Source organism: Armigeres subalbatus, chromosome 2 (assembly GCF_024139115.2).
Source record: "Armigeres subalbatus isolate Guangzhou_Male chromosome 2, GZ_Asu_2, whole genome shotgun sequence".
NCBI classification, from domain to species: Eukaryota; Metazoa; Arthropoda; class Insecta; order Diptera; family Culicidae; genus Armigeres; species Armigeres subalbatus.
Window position 1 is genome coordinate 360715122 of NC_085140.1, and position 16174 is coordinate 360731295.

The following is a 16174-nucleotide window of genomic DNA, read 5'->3' on the forward strand; positions in this document are numbered from 1 at the left end:
ACATGACCAAAACTGGTACAGTTAGGCTATTATGCCTTGCAAAAAAAATGACAATCTTTGTGATCATTTTCCAAGGCTCTTATAGATGTCGAAAATGTATCCGCAGTACAAATATCACGTGCTATCAAAGCATTCATCGCCACAATCCACCACGGGTCCAATTTTCAAAAATGTCAAAGTATTTTTTTTCTGGAGGTATGTTTTTCTAAGGCGACAATCCGGCGCTTTTTTTGTTGCGATTATAAATAAGCGGAGGAGTAGATTTTTTTATGCGCGGTACAACACAAGTAACAACATTTAAAAACAACCTTTATGTTTTTTTTCAGCAGCGCAGCCGAAATTTTGAATAATTTGAAGTACGAAATTGCTTAAATTGTGATCTCCAATGTCTATCCACATCAAGTAGGCATCAAAATGCTCATTCCACTTTTCCTGACGTAACGTCGTGGATTCCGGTGAATATTTGACGTATTAGCAAAACCTTCTCTGTTCAAGTAGGGTTACAGCTCCTTGACTTGTTTCTTATTTTTGTCATTTTTTTTCCAACGAAATCTGTGCTGTATTTCTTTGTTTGGCGATAAGATGAATATATGTTCTATGAGATGGAAAACGGAACAGTTACTATAAAATAGTACATTTTGCCCAAGTCTTAACATTGTATTAATAGAATTTTTTAACTTTGAATACTATCATCAATAAGAAATCTATAGATAATAGAGTGGGGCGTCATGGTCATTTTTCAAATCAATTGTTTTCGAAGCCATTCTGGGTCCTAAACAACTGTAAAGAATTTGGGGCCGATTTGTTGCTTCTTCGCTTTCCACATCGCGTTTAAAGTTTGTATGAAAATTAGTATGGGAGAACGTATATTTTTGCATTTCTACTACTAGAGGCTTCAGTTCATCGTAAACCAAGTGGCACATTGCGTTAAAGTATAACCCAAAGGATGCCGAAAAACTTAGCTGAAGAAGGCACGTTGCTGGAACGTCCACGAAAAAAGTTATAACGCTTCGAACATTGAGTGTTCAAACCATATGCAAAAAATCGTTTATTCTGCCAGCACTGCCGAACTACGTAAACCAATACTTTAACTGAGTGTTATTTCAAAATAATCCATTTTATAGGGCTTTAGAGCTAATGGGAGCTATCCGGAATCATTTCACAAAGAAAAAAATCAAACAAGAAGGAAGATAGGTTTTGCCCTTCGATAACCATAGGTCGCCCGGTAGTGCTGGCAGAAACATTGATTTCCTGCATATGGCTTGAACAATCAATCCTCGAAACGTAATAAAATTTTTTGTAGACCCTCCAGCTACGTACCTTCTTCGGCAAAGTCCCTCGGCATCCCTTAGACTATATGCCAACGCATTGAGTCACGTGATTGATGACAAACTGAAGCCGCTAATAGCAAAAATGCAAAAAAGAACGTTTTCCCATACTAATCTCTATGTAAATTTAAAACGCGATGCGGCATGCGAGGTCACAACCAATCGAGCCCATATTTTGCACAGTTGATTGGGGTCCTAAAACGATTCAGAACACCTTGATCTCACTTGATCGGACGAAGTTTGCGTTTTTCCATACAACTGCGACCCACTCTAATAGATACCCTATATTTGCTTGAGTAAATAAGGGCTTAATAGTTAGAAACAAAGCAATTCTAATTATGTATTTATTTAATAATTTTATTTACAGAAGTTTTGAATAAACGAATTGCTAATAATTCTACACAGCATGGAAGTTGACGTTTTCAATAACAATACCTATAATCAAAGCCCATAAATTCAAAAGTTAATTGTAAGTACGTTACGTTTATACAAGCCTGGAAGTATGTCGTGATAGTGTGAAGACGCATTTTTTTCTCGCGTCAAATTTTCCCAAATTTTTCAAGCTTTATTTGAAATTATGAAAAGAAGATACTCAAGCTCACTTGGCCAACGTATGCAAATGGACAATGGGCATTGGACATCTCTATTTCTTCTCTGCATCGCATCTCATGGACATCTCTAGAATATTTGACGCCGTATCAGTTATCCAGTCAAAAACATCGGGCACAATGGCGGGTTGTTAATGAAGGCGTCCAACGGTCTGGTATGGTAGCTTGGCTGTAATTAACGAGGACGAACGTATAAATTTATACGTAACGGGTGTAGTGAATTTATTTCAGTTTGTATCAGGATGAGTAAATTTGGAAGCCAAGTAAGTGCCATTTTACCTTAATCTTTTTGAAACACGAAATTCTTTAATAGCATAGCATATGTGATTGTACAAATCGTGGGTGGCTATACAATGCTCAATTGAGCAATCTACTGTATATTGTCGCAAATCGGTACTTGGGATTAGTGCCTTTTCCTATACAGTAGCAGTATACCTGGCCACGTCCTTACAATCACGGAAGGAAGGGAAGGAATGTTAGTTCAACATCTACTAGTGAAGATGCAGGGAACCCATACTACCTTCATAGATGTCTCGGTTAGGGAAATCATTTTTAGTGGGTAAGGGTAATAATTGGAAGCTCTATTCGACTATATTGTCAATAACGTTTTTCAATAACAGTATATGCTGTAAAAATAATAAAATATATTCATCAATTTACTTACGAACCGTCCTAAGGAAAAACAAAACAAAACACAAAATTTCGGCAAATCGCGCGATCGTTCTGCCGTCCGAAACAAGAGCCAACACGCACTTTGAAACACGAAATTCTTTAATATACCAATATTTTATCAATTTATCGAAAACACTCGAAAGAAATTAAAACTTTAAACACTTTATTTAAGTACCGTCATCGGGGGTGAGAATGGGTCACTGTTTCAAGTACTTAGAATGCTTGTAGAATAGATTGAATGTATCTGAGGGCAAGAAGACTAAAATATAAGAGACTTTTTTGAACGATTTTGCTCTACGCCCTCCAGACTGCCGGTGGAAACGATGACCCATTCTCACCCCCAGACCCATTAACGGTATTTCAAGGTAGATTTAGTAATCTTCCAAACTGTAAAAGTTATCGATTTACATAGTGAAATAGTATTTTCTCATATCTCAAATCAATCTACCTTGAGCAAAGATTTCATTTGTAGCTTCTTATATCTTATTTATTATACCTACAAGAATCGTGACGGGTATGGTTCTTTTACATAATTTTCCCCAAATCCAATGTTCTCCAGAATTTTACAACAAAAATATTCATACAGTTTAAAATCATTGATTTTTCAATATTGAAATAGCGTTAAGTTTAAATTTTTTTAGCTCCGTTGAGGCTGTGAAACCCATGTATTGCCGGGAAGAACCGCTCCAGTATCATACAACCTTGCTACGCGAATTCCCGTAAGTGAATGGACTAGAGACGCCAAACTAAGTGTGCTTGTAACGGGTTGAGTGTTACGTACAGTGCTCCCAGTAGCATTACCAAAGCACTCACTTAGCACTAAGAACACAACCTTTACCAGAAGTTTATATTTAACGTCAGAGACATTTTCGGTATCCCACAGAGGCATACCAAATTCTTGTGCTAATTCCAAACTTGACAAAAACTAACATAGCATGTGACATAAAGTTAATTCAAAAGTGATTTCTTGTAAAAGGGTGACGGGTTTACCCATAGTTTTGGGCTTTCCCACATTTCCCCTAATTTATATTTTTTACGTATTTTTACACGTGTATGGTACAAACATTAAATATTTCTCGAAATTATGTTTTATTTTAAATATTTTCTTACAAGAAGTTGAGGAGTATTTATTGAATTTCATTGTTTACTATAATATCATAATATTTGTTGCAACTAATTATAACCAAATTTATTACTAAAAATCACCCTAATAAAAATTTAAAATAGGTATATCTTGTGATAGAGTGATACAATGTTTTCGATAAGTTATGTTTGAAAGATAAACTAGTCGCATGGTGTCACCAGTCAGTTTGATAGCAGATAATACGTAAGTAATAACATGAGATCAAGGTTTTGGAGTATACATAAAAATGTGTTTTACGATTTATTACATTTTCCTTATTTTATCTCGTTTCAGAGAGCGAGTAATGGCACTTTTAGCCTAGGTATAAGTACCAGGACATATGGGAGAAATACCTGTGTCCCATCCTGAAGTACGATCAGCGAGGAGTGACACTAACCTTCTTAGCAATGTCACTCCCAACGTCACCTTTTCACTCACCCCTGAAAATGGAACGGTTGGTACGGCTGTTCCTGTTTCTTCCTTTCGTTTATTCAAAACTTTTCGTTGATCATGTTATTCGTTTTTGAATAGTCTGATTGCCGAGGAGTTATGAATTATTTCCCAATTTCAAGCCTGCACGGTGGGTTTGGCTGTTTTAATATTTGTATCCTATTGATGATATGCTGCAAATATTAATGGAGACAAGGAAATGCTCGGAAACACAACCGACATTTCCAGAATGCTTTTCAATACTGGCTGTGCATGTGCTAAGACAAGACAAGACAAGACAAGTACTTTACGTTTATATAAGCCCTACATCTACTCACGATTATGTTTAAAACATTACACATTGCTCGTTTTTCTTCATTAGATTCTTTCGTTGGGTCAAGTTCATCACATACAATATGCGCGTTGTGCGTTGCTGCTCCACGCTTTAGCCTGAATATAGTCCACCCTAACGACGACTTAATCGCTATAGATTCTTTAAGCTAATTTAACCTAGCATCGATCGGTGATTCAAGCTTTTGCTTCTTGTATCACTCATTTTCAGTGGAACAGCCGGCGTGCTCTAAGTGCTCGCAGAGCTGTTCCACTTATATCCCAAAAGGGATACAGTTTGTAAGCCTTCAGCAGTTCTGCCTCTGCAACTTGTCCAGATGACATTGTAGTAGTTGTACCGTGTCATATCCAACACTTTTTACCACTGAGATGATATATATCTGTATGTGTATTAGGGTGGCTCAAATTAGTATGGGAAAACTTTGTTCATTTTTTGATGGGCCGCCCTCTTTTTCGGTTCTACTTGATGCCCTGATGCTCTGGACAAAATTTCAGCCAAATCGGTCAACATTTGGGCAGTGCTAAACTCGTTGGAAGTTTATATGGAAAAATGTATGCAGAAACATCCAAAAAAGTAAATTGCAGCTGTACTACACAACTTACCATGAAGAACTATGATACTCACTCTGATGCTTGAGACTTTAATACAGCATGTTATGCATCAAACCGCGAGGAGATTCGAGCCTGCCCGACTAAGTTATTAACATTTCACTGTAGTTAGGTTTGAGCATATTTCGTCTCTTTTACCTTTGAAAAGAAATAAATTCACCTACAACACTCCAGTAAAATGCTAATATCTTTGCGTAATAAACTCTAATCTTCTCGCGGTTTTCAGCATAACATTCTGTATTTTATTTTGCAAGAACTGAATGAGTATCATGGTTCTTGATCGTAAATTGTGCCGTCCAACTGCAAATTACTGTTTTTGGATGTTTCTGCATACATTTTTCCATATAAACTTCCAACGAGTTTAGCACTGCCCAAACGTTGACCGATTTGGCTGAAATTTTGTCCAGAGCATCAGGGCATCAAATAGAACCGGATAAGAGGGCGGCCCATCAAAAAATTTGAAATGTTTTTTTTGAGCCACCTTAATGTGTATGTATGTGCGGAAAAAACTTTATATTTTGTAGGCACTTATGCTTAACTGATTTGCTCGGGGAATCCCATTGTTTGCTATTGAAAATTGGCCAGATCGCGCTATGGACTCAAAAGTTGTGGTCAAAATATTATTTTTCATGTGCACGAGAAAGATATTATTACCGCTAGGTGGATTAATCAGGTTTTTCGACCTTTCTAAAGCAATTTACCTAATACATTTTTTAATGCACGAGAAAAGCACCATCTCCACTAGGTGGATTAATTTGAGATTTCATTTAATTTCTAAATACTTTACATTGAACTTTTTGTTTTCAAGATATTGCCATTCTAACCAATTACTTATTCAAATATCGTTCATATTGGTGACCTATTCGATGTCACCGAGTTCGGTGTGAAAACATGAAGTCAACCCCTGGAGCTGTTCAACGACGTCCGACTGTTGAAAACTAGAGCCCTTCCGTTGCTGCCGGCGGATTGTCGGTTCAATTGTCGTCGATGGTGATACCAGCACTCGAGCTCGATAATCGTGTGGCTTGGCAATGAGTGCGAATCGAATAGAAATCAGCACTGCTTTGTTCGAGAGAGGAAGGAAGAATCCTTCTCGAGATCTTAATCGCCTTTTAATTTAATTAAATCCAGCTCAAATATTCACCGGCTCCGGCTGAATAACGGCACGACTAAATGAGTGACTTGTTCGATACTGCCCGTGGATGAAGTCATGTTTTCAGTTCAAACCCCCACGTAGATTTCCCGGAAGGAAACTTCGTACAACATGTTTTGAAAGCTAATCAAATAACTTTTGAAATTTCAATCAAATTGGGATCAGTAAAAGCTAATACCATCGTTACCACATCCTTACCACCCATTGCATGGAACAGCGGCAGTCAGCTCGAATAACGAGCTGTCGTAGCTGAAATCCGAGGCTCTCCTCGCACTAAATTGTGTACAGATTTTATCCGATGGCAGTTTGCTACTTTTTAGGATGCTTCAAAATCTTAAATTTTCGAATGAAATGCTCCTCAATCTCAATCTTTCAGTTTCAAATACATTCCATGTGTTATTTATATTTTTGCCTTTCTTATCCGGCATCCACCTTTCGTAACTAGAAAAATTTCCGTCTCTAGTTGGCGTGATTCTTGCTACTTGACTCTTGAGAAACATCTTGAGCAAGGACTTTACCTCTCAACTGAAGTGCAGCATTCGTTGAACATCATCGGCGCAGAAAAATCCTTACATCGCATCGCATCGTTTGCCGCTTGTTCTTCGGCCGTTCTTTGGTTCACCTACTTGTTTCATTTTTTTGTCACTATGCCAACCTTGTTTGAGAACCTGACTTCTGTCGTTCTCGTCTGTCGTCTGCTGGATGCTGGAGCCCCGACAGCAGTCAGGGACGGCAACAACTTCACCAACCGTATCGTGATGCGAGGAGATTCAATTTCAATTTCTGCACAATCATAAAACTAAAGAATTTGCGATGACATTTCCGTTTCTTGGCCTGACAGTCTTTTGGTTTTACCACCCGGAGCGAGGGGAGGCCCGGCCGATCACCCTTCCGCTGTTTTCGTCGCTGCCTTTCAGATGCTCTTGGTGTCGTTTAGCTTCTGCTGTTTGGTTGCGGACTCCATCGGAAAGCAGGTGGAATGTAAACGTTGATTTTACTCTTAAATCCAATTTTTAAATTAGGTGCAGATTTTACATTGGATCATGGTTTCTTGTTTTCCGCTTTCGTAGGTATCAAATTGTTGCAGTGGGACAAGCTATACGCTGTGGAATTTGAATCTTCAAAGGAGAAACCGTTCGGACTTAAATTTAATTTGGAGACAAAATTGAATTAGGCTTTGGGGTGTCGATGAATTTTGTAGACCGAATAAGATTAAACAGGATAAAAACGGCAAATCCAACAGGAAATAGCTTATCCATTGCTTTTGGTAATAATGCTTCCCCGATGCATATTTCTGAGCCAACAGCAAAGAAGATTTAAAAAATGTATTCAGCCAAGTACTTTGTATTTATATACACTCTGACGTATATATAGAGACGTCAATCACCTATGAAAACAAAAAAGGAAGTTTCAAATAGCTAATCAAAAACGCTTCTAAACAAAATCTTTGCAATGTTTCAAGATAAATTCTTCAGAACATCCCACCAAAAATTCCTCTGAATTTCCAAAGAAAACTCTTTCTAATTTTCACGAGAAAATCTTGCACATTTTCACGCAAAAATAACAGCGTATGAAGTATCTCAAAGTGAGAAGATCTCAGTATGTAGTATTAACCAGATTATTCAATAAAGTTTTTTTTTTATTTTGCGATGTACAAAAAAGAAAAAAAAACAAGCTAAATAGGCCAAAAAAAATCAATTTTAACCGATAAAGATTTAGTATTTAGAAACATTTCACTTGACGGAATCCAAGTTTTAAAGTGCTCGCGTCGGGGCACACCACTCGGCTGGACGCAACGCACAACTGTCATTTTATTTTTTCACGCATGCTGCGACGCAGCAAAACTAAATCAACCAAAATGACAGTTGTGCGCCGCCTCCGTATCGAGTGGTGTGCCCCCGAAAACGCGAGCACTTTGAAACTTGGATTCCGTCAGGAGTGACCTTAAACATGATTCCTTGGCAAGCTGCAAGCCAGCATTGTCCTAGGTTTATAAGACAATTACAATAAATGATGAGACATAAAAAGTTATTTTATTCTTTAAACTCACGCTGCAGCAATGGAATTCAGAACCAGTCAGTTAATTGTGCCAATAGTTATTATCTAAACTTATTTTTTCAGAAACTTGACACCTTCATATCAGACAGGAAATAAAGTTTCCTCAATCCATTCAAAAGCATGTGACGTTACCTCTCAATTAAATTCATAGCCACGCGATGTGCTGCATGGAACTGAGAAAAAAAAACTCGGGCAACTGCTGCTCTGGTGCAAAGCAGCTCGTAGATACCAATCTCATATCCTGGCGGGGCATTTTGCGTAAAACGAAGACGTGCAAACGCGATAAGTGAACCCATGCTAGTGTGTCGGCGAATCATCTTGAGCCAATTCAGGATGCATAGTGCACTTCTTCTCCCGGGAAACGACTTTTTCCATACCGTGAGTATGGATAACGATTTTCGCTGAATGGAGTTCCCATGGTGAGCTAAGACGCAATCACACATGAAAGGTGTGCAGTTTGATCCTTCAGCGATCTTAGTTTTGAGTCAATCAAAAGACAGTTGTCAAGTGGTCTTGTCGGATAAGGAGCTTTAATATTAGTAATATTATTGCTTTTTTGTTGCGTTATTTACATGATTCTGTACTGCGGGTGGCGGCATTGAACGGGTAATTGGTGTCAGGCCATAAGTTGAATGCTGTATGGCCGAATGTCATTTCATCGAACGGGTCTTTTGGCCGCATAATTATTTTTTTACCTCAGATTGCGAGTAGTTAAAAGTAAAAAAAATTAAAGAATTATTGTTCCTCACTTAACATAAAGATTAAGAATAAGTAAGGAGGGAGCAATGTGAGTTGTGTGGATAGAAAAAATTATGTAAGATGTAACAAGTAAGAATAAAGAAGTGAGAAATTAGAGTTTACTCTCAGATTCCAAGCAGAACAGATGTGTTAATTATACTGTGCGGAGTGAGTGGTTTTATAACAAAACAATATTCAATTGTGTAGCATTCTATTATTCAGTGCCAATAGTCTGGAACAACGTTGACCATTTGAAGCACAATGGAAGCAAAGGTGGTTAGGAAGAACACGTTGAAACTTAGGTTTGGTGCACAAGCTAAAAATCCGACAAATTCTGAGGTGTTCGCGTTCTTTCAAAAGCAAGGCTGGGATTGTGACATGCTGTCGGCTATGTACAGGGAGGATTACAGCCTCTTCATTAAGTTTCAACAGGAAGAAATGCTGAAGGAAGCTCTTCGGAGTCTAGGACACATGGTCACGTTTCAATACGAAAACGGTGCACAAGTTCAGGTCGAAGTTTCGGCTTCGAATGGTATGTTTAAGTATGTTCGGGTGTTTGGTCTTCCACCTGAAGTGGATGACAAATACATAGTGGCGGTGTTCTCGAAGTATGGAGCAATCCATCAAATGGTTCGCGAGCGCTATTCCGTGGAGTCTAGTTTTCCCATATGGAGCGGTGTACGTGGGCTGAATATGGAAGTAATGCAGGATATTCCAGCGTATGTATACGTGCAAAGTATCAAGGTGCGAGTTTTTTATGACGGCATTCAGCACAAGTGTTTTGTGTGTAGCTCAACGGAGCATCTCAAGGCAGATTGCCCAAAGCGGAAGTCGGTAAATGCACGTTTGGCAACGTACGCTCATCCACCGGTCAATAGAACCGGTTTAATTAGCGAAGGTGTGTCATCAGGCAGTGAGGCTAAGTTAGTTCCTGACGGTATTGCGAATAAAGTGAAGGCGGTTTCAGAAGTAGATGATGTTGGTGATGGTCAGATCGGACCAAGCGTTTCTGGGTCTCCGGATGATCTGGAGTCAAACGGTGACCAGCGTGGTGAAGATTTGTCACGGGCGAATTCTAACCAAGAGAAACAAACAAGTTCGGATAGTGCGAAGGTAGGAGATTGGCAAATGGTGAAAAGATTGAGAAGCAGGGAATCTAATAGCGGTGTCGCTGCGAAAACTGATAAAATTGATGTCGGTAAAAATCTCAGTTTGTTGAAACTGCAAGGTAGAAGGTCTCGATCGCTAACGAATAAGGAAACGAGTAACGTTTGTGATAACAATCAATTTAAACTTGACGGTCAGCAGTTCCCCCCTCTGAATTTGTAGTTGGAAAAAGATGGAGTTTACATACAAAGTAGCGACGATAAATTTAAATAGCTCTAACAGTTCTATTAATCAAGGCTTGTTGAGAGATTTCGTGTATGATCATGACATTGATATTGTTTTGCTCCAAGAAGTTATTTTCGAGAACTTTTCGTTTTTGCCTACTCATTTTGCCTTCGTGAATATCAGCTCGGATAATAAGGGGACAGCTATAATTGTACGAAAAAATATGAACATTTCAAATGTACTCTTAGAACCGAATGGTAGAATCGTGTCGTTAGTAGTAAATGGTGTAAACTTCGTTAATGTGTACGGACAGTCGGGCTCTAACTACCGGAGGGAGCGAAATGATTTGTTTACTAATTTGATGGCGGTTCATTTAAGTAAGCAAGATGCCTCATATTCAGTGATTGGTGGAGATTTCAATTGTGTTTTGGAAAATTGTGACACAAGAGGTGCTTCGAAAAATTCGTGTGTAGGGCTGAAGAATTTAGTAGACTTGTTCAAGTTCAAAGACGTAGCGAAAAATGTTGGAAAATCTGAATTTACTTTCTTTAGAGGTGACTCAGCGTCAAGACTAGATAGATTTTACGCACCAGTTCAATTTTTAGATAATGTCATGGATTGCATGACAATTCCAACCTCCTTTTCCGATCATTCCGCTTTGGTAGTGAAAGTAAAAACGTGTAAAAATAACGTAAAAGCAAGAGGTAGAGGCTATTGGAAAATTAATCCTAGCATCTTAGACTCAGATGAAATATCAGCCAGATTAGAAAGGGAGTTTATTAGTTGGAAAACGCGAAGCAGCTATGCGTGCGACTTGAGCTCTTGGTGGAATTTTGTATTCAAGTCGAAAGTAAGGCAATTTTACAAAACAGAGGCATGGCGGTTGAACACCTCTATAAGGAATGCGAAAAGTGAGCAACTGAGGAAATTACTTGATCTTAACGAGCGCAGAGGTAGAGGAGAAGATGTAACTATACTGATAAAACTAGTAAAATCCAGATTGATGGAGATAGAATACGAAAGGATAAAAAATTATTCGAAAAAGCTGCCAGAATCAAGTTTCGCTGAAGGTGAGAAAATAGGTGTTTTCCAAGTTTCCAAACAGATTCACAGAGGAACAAATGGTTATCATTTGGCTCTGTCGACTGAGCAAGGTATGGTATCGGATAAAGATGGGTTAGGAAGAATCATTCAAGAATATTTTCAAGACATGTTTCAAGGAAGCGCGGAAAACATAAATTTGGATCAAGATGAAAACCCGTTAGACTATATTACGAAATCAATAGGCACTGATGAGTCAATTACACTTTCAGAACCAATTACCTTAGAAGAAATCGAAACAACTCTGAAGACGTGCAATCATAAAAAAACGCCAAGTCCAGACGGTTTGACATACGAGTTTTACTTGAAAAATTTTGATGTACTGAAAACCGATTTGTGTAATATTCTTAATGGATATTGGAATGGAACTCTTGTTCCTCCCAAAGAATTATCAGAAGGAGTTGTGACATTGCTTCCTAAGAGTGGAGACTTATCACTCCTTGAAAACTTTAGACCAATCACGTTATTAAATACAGATTACAAGTTGTTAACAAAAATTTTAGCAAACAGAGTATAACCATTACTAAAGAACTTGTTAGGTTCCGGTCAAAGTGCATGTATGCCAGAGAAATTTTGCTTAGGTAATCTAGGAGATTTGCGGAGGATTTTACAAAATCGATTGAAACAAGGAGACTCAAAGGAGTTGTGGTCAGCCTTGATTTAGAAAAAGCGTTTGACCGAGTTCACCACTCTTTTCTGTGGAAAACACTAGAGAAATTCAATTTTCCGATCCAATTCATTAACTGCATTAAAAGATTGTATGCGAATGCTACTTCACGGATTATTTTTAATGGATTTTTTTCGCAAGAATTTAATATAAAATCATCAGTGAGACAAGGTTGTACACTGAGTATGGTCTTGGTCGTTTTATATATAGAATCTTTAATCAGTCAAATATATGCAAATACTTGTGGGATTCTTGTTTATAATAAGATCCTCAAAGTAATCGCGTACGCTGATGATTTAAATGTATTCATTCGAACTGCGGAAGAATTTGATTTGTTAATCGAAATCATTACTTCCTTTGCTAGATTCGCCAAAATAAAGCTAAATTTTAGGAAATCTAAATTCATTAGAATAAATGACTTTCCTACCGGACCGCAGCTTATTCAAGAAGCAGATGAGTTGAAAATACTGGGCGTAGTTTTTAAGCGAACGTGGAGTGAAAGCATTAATTCGAATTATGATAAATTAGTATCAGATATTAAGTACAGATTAAGCTTAAATAATTTCCGCAAATTGAATCTTTTGCAACGTGTCTGGTTCGTCAATACTTTTGTTCTATCCAAACTTTGGTACACTTCCCAAATTTTCCCTCCAAAAAATGTACAATTGGCTAAAATAAAGTCGTCTGTGGGAATGTTTTTATGGCATAACAATATGTTCAAATTAGATAGGAGACAACTATTTTTGCCATACGAAAAAGGAGGCTTAGGTCTACAAGATCCGGTAGCTAAGTGTAAATCACTATTTTTGAAGAAAATTTTAAGAGATCATGATGTAGATAATGATTACTATCTTATGCGGTTTCAAAACCCTCCAAAATTGACCAGAAACTCGCGAGAATGGTTAGAAGATGGAAGATTCCTAATGCAGAATTATAACACGGAAACATGTAAAATGATTTATACGTTCATTTCATTTATTTAGTCCACATCTATACAGATAACACTGAATCAACAATTTGACGCCACAATACACGGTTCGAGGCCGCATCTCTCCATCCTCGAATACGCCCCACGCTCGCCAAGTCGTTCTGCACCTGGTCTGCCCATCTCGCTCGCTGCGCTCCACGTCGTCTCGTACCTGCCGGATCGCAAGCGAACACCATCTTTGCAGGGTTGCTGTCCGGCATTCTTGCAACATGCCCTGCCCATCGTACCCTTCCGGCTTTAGCTACCTTCTGGATACTGGGTTCGCCGTATAGCTGGGCGAGCTAATGGTTCATTCTTCGCCGCCACACACCGTCTTCTTGTACACCGCCAAAGATGGTCCTAAGCACCCGTCTCTCGAATACTCCGAGTGCTTGCAAGTCCTCCTCGAGCATTGTCCATGTTTCATGTCCGTAGAGGACTACCGGTCTTATTAACGTCTTGTACATGACACATTTGGTGCGGTGGCGAATCTTTTTCGACCACAGTTTCTTCTGGAGCCCGTAGTAGGCCCGACTTCCACAGATGATGCGCCTTCGTATTTCACGACTAACGTTGTTGTCAGCCGTTAGCAAGGATCCGAGGTAGACGAATTCCTCGACCACCTCAAAGGTACCCCGTCTATCGTAACACTGCTTCCCAGGCGGACCCTGTCGCGCTCGGTTCCACCCACAAGCATGTACTTTGTCTTTGACGCATTCACCACCAGTCCAACTTTTGTTGCTTCACGTTTCAGGCGGGTGTACAGTTCTGCCACCTTTGCAAATGTTCGGCCGACAATGTCCATGTCATCCGCGAAGCAAATAAATTGACTGGATCTGTTGAAAATCGTTCCCCGGCTGTTACACCCGGCTCTCCGCATGACACCTTCTAGCGCAATGTTGAACAACAGGCACGAAAGTCCATCACCTTGTCTTAGTCCCCGGCGCGATTCGAACGAACTGGAGTGTTCGCCCGAGATCTTCACACAGTTTTGCACACCATCCACCGTTGCTTTGATCAGTCTGGTAAGCTTTCCAGGGAAGCTGTTCTCGTCCATAATTTTCCATAGCTCTACGCGGTCTATACTGTCGTATGCCGCCTTGAAATCAACGAACAGATGGTGCGTTGGGACCTGGTATTCACGGCATTTTGAAGGATTTGCCGTACAGTAAAGATCTGGTCCGTTGTCGAGCGGCCGTCAACGAAGCCGGCTTGATAACTTCCCACGAACTCGTTCACTAATGGTGACAGACGACGGAAGATGATCTGGGATATTACTTTGTAGGCGGCATTAAGGATGGTGATCGCTCGAAAGTTCTCACACTCCAGTTTGTCGCCTTTCTTGTAGATGGGGCATATAACCCCTTCCTTCCACTCCTCCGGTAGCTGTTCGTTTTCCCAGATTCTGACTATCAGTTTGTGAAGGCAAGTGGCCAGCTTTTCCGGGCCCATCTTGATGAGCTCAGCTCCGATACCATCCTTACCAGCTGCTTTATTGGTCTTTAGCTGTTGAATGGCATCCTTAACTTCCCTCAAGGTGGGGGCTGGTTGGCTTCCATCGTCCGCTGAACTGACGTAGTCATCTCCTCCGCTGCCTTGACTTTCATTGCCTGTACTCTCAGCGCCATTCAGATGTTCCTCGTAGTGCTGCTTCCACCTTTCGATCACCACACGTTCGTCCGTCAAGATGCTCCCATCCTTATCCCGGCACATTTCGGCTCGCGGCACAAAGCCTTTGCGGGATGCGTTGAGCTTTTGATAGAACTTGCGTGTATCTTGAGAACGGCACAGCTGTTCCATCTCCTCGCACTCCGCTTCTTCCAGGCGGCGTTTCTTCCCCTTGAAAAGGCCGGTCTGCTGTCTCCGCTTCCGTCTATAACGTTCCACGTTCTGCCGGGTACCTTGCTGCAGCGCGACCGCCCGCGCTGCGTCCTTCTCCTCCAGAATCTGTCTGCACTCTTCGTCGAACCAATCGTTCCGTCGACTTCGACCCATATACCCGACGTTGTTCTCCGCTGCGTCGTTAATGGCTGCTTTGACTGTATTCCAGCAGTCCTCAAGAGGGGCCCCATCGAGCTCACCCTCTTCCGGCAACGCTGCCTCGAGATGCTGCGCGTATGCAGTGGCGACATCAGGTTGCTTCAGTCGCTCTAGGTCGTACCGCGGCGGTCGTCGGTACCGAACATTGTTGATGACGGATAGTTTTGGGCGCAGTTTAACCATCACCAGATAGTGGTCAGAGTCGATGTTAGCGCCACGATATGTCCTGACGTCGATAATGTCGGAGAAGTGCCGTCCATCAATCAGAACGTGGTCGATTTGTGATTCTGTCTGCAGTGGCGATCTCCAGGTGTACCGATACGGGAGGCTGTGTTGGAAGTAGGTGCTGCGAATGGCCATATTCTTGGAGGCGGCGAAATCAATTAGTCGTAGGCCGTTTTCGTTCGTCAGCCGGTGAGCGCTGAACTTTCCAATAGTCGGTCTAAACTCCTCCTCTTGGCCAACCTGAGCGTTCAAATCTCCTATGATGATTTTGACGTCGTGGCTTGGGCAGCTGTCGTACTCACGTTCCAGCTGCGCGTAGAATGCGTCCTTATCATCATCAGTGCTTCCGGAGTGTGGGCTATGGACGTTGATTATGCTGAAGTTGAAGAACCGGCCTTTGATCCTCAACCTGCACATTCTCTCGTTGATCGGCCACCACCCGATCACGCGCCTTTGCATATCGCCCATCACTATGAAAGCTGTTCCCAGCTCGTGTGTGCTGCCGCAGCTCTGGTAGATGGTATGATTACCTCTAAACGTTCGCACCATTGATCCCTTCCAACAAACCTCCTGCAGCGCTACGATGCCGAATCCACGGTCCTTGAGCACATCGGCGAGTATGCGTGTGCTCCCGATGAAGTTGAGAGATTTGCAGTTCCACGAACCGAGTTTCCAATCGCTAGTCCCTTTTCGTCGCAGTGGTCGTCGCCGATGGTTCCGGTCCGTACTCTCTTGTTGATTGTTCGTTGCTTATGATTTTTAAAGGCTGGCTT